Source organism: Cicer arietinum, chromosome 1 (genome assembly GCF_000331145.2).
Source record: "Cicer arietinum cultivar CDC Frontier isolate Library 1 chromosome 1, Cicar.CDCFrontier_v2.0, whole genome shotgun sequence".
NCBI classification, from domain to species: Eukaryota; Viridiplantae; Streptophyta; class Magnoliopsida; order Fabales; family Fabaceae; genus Cicer; species Cicer arietinum.
The window spans coordinates 32810104-32816822 of NC_021160.2; positions in this window are offsets into that span (position 1 = coordinate 32810104).

The following is a 6719-nucleotide window of genomic DNA, read 5'->3' on the forward strand; positions in this document are numbered from 1 at the left end:
CAGTGGCAGCTTCCTTTGTAGTATATCACTACACTCTTCGGTAAACATCATTGTTTCACCGCCGATTTTTCTTTTATTCGACAGAATCTCCTTCATGAACTTGGCGTATATCGCCATCTGCTCTAATGCTTCTGCAAAAGGAATGTTAATTTGTAATTTTTTAAAAGCATCAAGAAACTTACTAAATTGTTTTTCAGTTTCTTCCTTTCTTAATCTTTGAGGGAATGGAAGTCGAATTTCTGGTTTAGGTAGTGGTTCCTTTTTTTGTACCACGGGTCCATTTGATGCCATGATCTCAATAATTTTTCATGCTTCTGTTGCGGTCTTGTAATTCAAAGAACCACCTGTTGTGGCATCCAACATAATTCTAGTGCTAGGCCTCAAACCATTACAGAATATTTGCATCTGGGCAGTGTCATCATAAGCATGATTGGGATATCCTGCTAGTAAACTCTTGAATCTCTTGTAAGTGTCACAAAGAGATTCTACCTCTCTCTGTTTGTAACTAGAAATCTCTTGCCTTTTCCTAACGAACATAGCTGGGGGAAAGTATTGTTCCAAGAACTTATCTTCAAGTTCATCCCATGTGGTGATGCTACTGGTAGGAAAGGAATGAAGCCATTCCTTAGCAGAATCTTTCAACAAAAATGGAAGTAGTTTCAACATCTTGCCTTCTTCAAAACAACCATCCACCTTCACTGTTTCACATAATTCAAAGAAATTTGTGAGACGTCTATTGGCGTCTTCGTTATGTTTACCGGAAAAATGAATCTCCTTCAACTCTCGATATAGAGCGGGACTTATTTCAAACTTGCTGACTATAACTGGTTGGTTATGGATGCGCAATCAAGCATGATTTCTATTTTGATTCCCATACTCGCCGAGAGTATGTTATGGTGGTAGTGGATCGGCCATCTCAGTAAATATGATGAAATCACCCAAAACCTCTTCTTCCACTACTAGATGTCTTTCCCTTTGTCTCCTTTCTCGAGCCGCCTTTCGATGTGCTTTCGCAGTTTTTTTGATTTCTGGATCAAAGATAAGTTCAGCTGAGGACTGGCCTTGCATACAAGGTTAGATAAATTGTGAGTAATGAAGAGTTTTAAAATAAAGAAAAATAAATAATTAAAATAAAAATAAAAATTTTATTGCAGAACAAAAAATTTCAATTAAGTAAATAAATTAAATTCAATAGTGATATAGTAATCCCCGGCAGCGGCACCAAAAACTTGATAGCATTTCAGCAAGTGTAATGAATCGTTGCGAGTAATAATAAAACGATAGTACCGAGTGTCGAATTCAAGGATTGCATTTTACTATTGAATTATATTTAATTACTACAATTAAACAAAAGGTTCTCAAATTGATTGAAATAATATTTAAAATTAACAACAGTAATAAAATTGATCCTTTATAATGAGAAAAATGTCATGGATGAGTTTCACTTCGAATTCAACCTTGGTGTCTAATTTGATTCTAGTTACTGAATTCCTTTATTGGACTATTACCGAATTCTCTTTATTATTCTTGCCCTAATGTCTTAGTGACAGTACCTTTAATTCCAAAGTAACCCCTAATTCCTTAGTGGATTTAAGATTAGAATAAGCATTACCGTACAAGAATTCTCTTTTTAAACTATTGCCTTTGCAACTAATTTATGTGGTTTCATGACCTGTATCTATCCCTAGACTACAAATTCATGAATTTCTCATCTCAAGCATTCGTAAAGTCCACTCCCGTTTCAAAATACGAATCGTAGAATATTTTAATGTTGATCAAGCAATAAAAAGCATTAAGCACAAAGATGAGAAAAATAATTCAATAAACTCATTCACATAAATAGAAATCAAATCATAAAAATAAGGGTTTCATCTTGTTGCACTCATCCCTAACAAATAGGGTTTAGTTATTCATGACAAAGATAGAAAAGATAGAGATTAGAGAAGAATTACAAGAAAGATTCATGAATGATTCTTGATAACACTGCTCCAATAGTGTTTGAAACGGTCGTCTTTGAGTTTCTATGCTAGGGCACAAGTCTCCCCACTTCCCAATAGTAAAAAAGAACTCTAAAAAGTGAAAAATTGCTTTTTTAATGAATGATGCTGCGTCCACGAGCCCCAGACGCAGAAAACGCGCTTCAAGCGCACGCTGGCAGTGCTGAAAGGCAAGAAATGCGTCTCAGGTGCGGTTGTTGCTCTTCAGGCCCACAACATCGGTTGTTGCTCGAGTTTGAATTTGGTACCGGTGTCTTCAAAAATGTAAAACAAAATACAAAGAAATTCAATTTATATTTTGAAACACTTCTTTGTAAACGACATTAGAATTAGTGTTTGTTTCTTGTCATTCATCATTATCTATGAAAATCATCAAATTATTCCTTGTAGTCACCCTTGATACAACTATGTAGAGTTTCCATATGAGAACACATAATGTGGTAGATAAACTCCTACATGATTCAAATACTGTCATTGACTTTTATTAATAGTCAATGAAATGAAAGAATCAAAGTAAATTGTTTGTGCTGAAATTTGAATGGAATTATTGGATCATAAAGTGTTAATAATAATCTTGGTATATACACTTCATTACAAATATTACTTCTTGATAGGGTTTTGCCTTCAAGAACATATTTTCCCATTTTTGTGATGATTAGTCGGGTGCCATTTCACATTTATGAAGCTTGATCAATATTTTTGAGCAACAACACTGATGCACCAGCTATTAACTACAACATATGATTTGGAAGATCAAAAGAAATAATGGTGTTTAAAAACTTTAGTGTATGCACATCATTAGGACTAACAGTATCTGAATTTATTGATACAGGGGTATAAAAACTTAGATATATTTTTTCCTCACTTGAAATTAAATACAACATGCATTTATTAATAAGATCAACAATATTATTTTCAAGTGCTAATATAGTTGTATCTTGAAAAAAAATGATAGGTCGTTCGTATTATCCAAGAACAATGGATAAATGGTATCAACAATAGTTGAAATAGAATCACTTAAACTTTGTATCAGCAAATCATTTGGAATCTCTAAAGTGATGTCTCCATCACCATCCTCTCCAGTTATGTCATCACCAATCCCCGACACCCATTCCATGAAGTATGTCAGTTTCTCCACTACTAGAAAGTAACTTCATATTTTTATGTAATGTTATAGCTTCACAATGTTACTCAATAATGGCCTAGCGCAAGCTTAAGAAGGGAGGGTGAATAGAGTTTGATTCTTTCAAAAAATAGTTTTAAAAACTTTCAAGTCGCACAATGGAAATTAAAAATATTTTAATGTGATGGACTCATTGACTATGCACATAGGATAATCAAATTGATTCGACAATGGTATATGAAATAAAAAGCACAAAATTCAATAGAGACTTATACAAGAAAATATAAAATCAATAGAAACACTATTATATCATATTTTCTTCAAATTGAATCAAGCCTAAGATTTTGAATGGCAATGTTTCAAACCAAGACAAGATAACCGAATTTTATTCAACGTTCAAAACCAATACAAGATTTCAAAATAAAAAAAATAAAAAAATCTTAAATTTTTCTATAAATTTGCACCAAAATAGATTTTCCACCAAACTCTAAAACAAAATACAAAGTCAAGATCAAAGTAAAAAAGCATAAATTATATATTTAGGGATAGAGAGATTCACACGGCGATTTATACATGTTCCTCTATTTTGTCCTCGCTCGTAGAATACATTTTATCTCCCTTCAAAAGAATAAAAGTTTTCTTTCTTTATTAATATTGTGAATGTTTACAAAATCTTTCGGTAAAACACTATTCTACACATAATCTTGAAACACCCTCCAAATTTTATACACAAGTCAATCTTCAAGATAAGGATCACACCTCACTCTTTCAAGATAGAGACCTAAAAACCCTTATAGGACTTTTCTGAAGAACATCTTCTTCAGCCCTCGATACGCAATCCACTGTTATCCCTTCAATGATTAGTATCTGGAATATACAATACAACAAACGATATCTCTTTGTTGTGTATCGCTTCATTATTTGAATGCAGACCAAATTTAATCAAGAAACAGTTTTCAATATATCATATAATCTTGAATGCTTGACTATGAGGAATTAATGAAATTATTCTTATGTTTAGAAATGATGAGAAAACCTTTTATATGATGCATAAAAGAGGTAACCCAATGGAAAACGAGTTCTAAGAAAATAACCACTTTGTAACTGCCATAACAACCTTAAAAATGTCAAATTCTAAGTTTGCAGGATGTGTGATCCAAATCATAAGATAGGTGAGTCGACTCACACTGATTGAAAAAGAAATAGAAATGAAGTATGAAGTTGTGTGAGTTAATTCACAGAACAATGAGTCGAATTAAATAACTCTCTGCCTTGTTGATGTGTCGATTCACACTCCTTGAGTCAATTTGGCAGCCCTATGTATTCAAAAACTGAGTAATTGAAGTTCATGAGTCGATTCATAAGTGGAAAAGTCGATTTACAAGTGAAAAGCACTTAGAAAATCATTTGAAATGAGTTTCGAAGGTTAAAAATGCAATATGATTATGCTTCAAACTTAATGCATTCTAAAACACATGTAAATAAGCTTATGCATGATAAAATATTATTTCTTATGCAATCTCTATTGTTCAAGTAGTCTACGCAAAAGCTAGAGAAGAAGAATAAACAAAGCAACAATCAAAGCACCATATAGACTAATCAAATTGACATCAGTCAACACACTAACTCTATGACAAAAACTTACTAAAAGACACTTTAAAATTACACATAATAATACCAAAGGTATGGAGAATGAATAGTCGCATGAACCACATCTTGTTTGATGACTTTTGGAATAACTAGAAGAATTTGTCTATAGTCTCCCCCAAAAACAACTTTACCCTCGAATTGAATGTCCAAACTTCCATTATTATAAGATCAAAGCACATCTCTCAAAGTTCTATCAACAACTTCAAAACAGTGTATACGGGCCATTAGTGGTTCATCCCGTACAATAAGCTTTGTTTCAGCTAACAATTGTTTCAATGGATTCTTTTTTATCTATTGAGCAAGTTGAATATTCATCAACATCTAGTGTTACGACAAACCTTGAACGTGCAGTTCTTCTCTAGACATAAACAAAGCAATAATCCCGCTTGAGGCCATAGTTAGCACAATATCTCCTTTTAGATCTTAATTGTGCAGACATAGCTCTCCAAATGTAAGTTTTGTCAATTCTACCATAACCATATAGGAAAAACACACAAGGTTTTTTTGATCAATTTGAGACATTATCCTATCATATATGCTTCTTTTGATCATCGTATATAGAAAAAAGTTTAAGTTTTTTTCAACACCTGAATATGTTATGAAGTCAAAGCTTAGCTAAAATAATTTAACTCATCGTATATGGTCTATTTTGTCTTTCACAAATTATTGATTCAACTTATTGAGGCAATGTTGGAAACTCGAATAAGCTCATGTTATTGCTTTGTAAGAATGATTCAATATCCAATAAAAAAATGTCTTTGCTCTCATCATTTGACAATTCCAAATATGTGAAATTAAATAAATAAGTAAATAAATAAATAAATAAATAAGGACTAAATTAGTAACTTTTAAGTAATTAAGTAAAATTCCTAATTCCTAGTATTCATGCTAAACTAAACTAAATTACGTTTAGTTATAAATAATTCATCATCCAAATTTAACAAAGGCTAAATACCACCTATAGTCCCTTAACTTAATTTCAGTTAACGATTTAGTCCTTTATCTTCTTCTTTTTTTCCCATTTTGGTCCTTTATGTTTTTAAATAATTTTAGGGTTACCCTTTAAGTGAGGTTCTATTTTAAGTGAGGTTCTATTAAGAAAACGTTAAAAAATCCCTCCTCTGTTTTCTCTTCATTTAGGTTTTCTCTCCTATTTCTCTTTATGTTGTTTGGTTTCTATTGTCATCTCCCTTCTCGAAATTCCCAAATTCATGAACCCTAACTTTCCCATTTGTCTTCACTCTCCCAAATTCATGATTCATTTGCAATTTCTCTTCATTTGTCCAGTTCGCAGTTTCCTTTAGAGAAAGCAAAGACGAAGTCGCTATTCAGTTCACGATTTCAGTTTCCTCGCATTCTCAGTAGCAACTAAGTTCCATTATGTTCCCAAATTGTCTCGGTTTGCGATTCAGTTCTTATTTTGGTAATCTTTGCTTGTTGGATGAAGTTGATTTTGTTTGCGATTGTAGCTCCTTTATTTAGTTTGTAATTGTCATTTTAATGGGTAGTGACTCTTTTTTAGGGTTTAGGGCTTAGTTGAGTCGTTATGGTATTTATTATTTGCATGTGTTTGATTTATGAATGAGTTGATTATTGCATGTGTTGTTTGTGTTGTTTATTGGGATCTAGGGTTCGTGGTCCACACATACATATTCCTCACTCTTTTTCTAAGACTATGGGGTCAGTTTTGTGGTCCCTACCATTTCATTATAGTTTTGTATTGATGAGTTTTTTTTGTCTTTTCAATGTATAAAAAGCAGAATGGATGTCTTTTTTGTTGATGTCCATCATGGAGGGTATTTTTTGGATGACACAATGGAAGTGTACAAAGGTGAAGTGTCAAATTGGAAATGTGATGCTGACAGGTGGAGTTACTTTGAATTTTTTGTTATTATTAAACAAATGGGGTATCCTGAAGTTATTAGTATTTGGTATGAAGTGTATGGTGA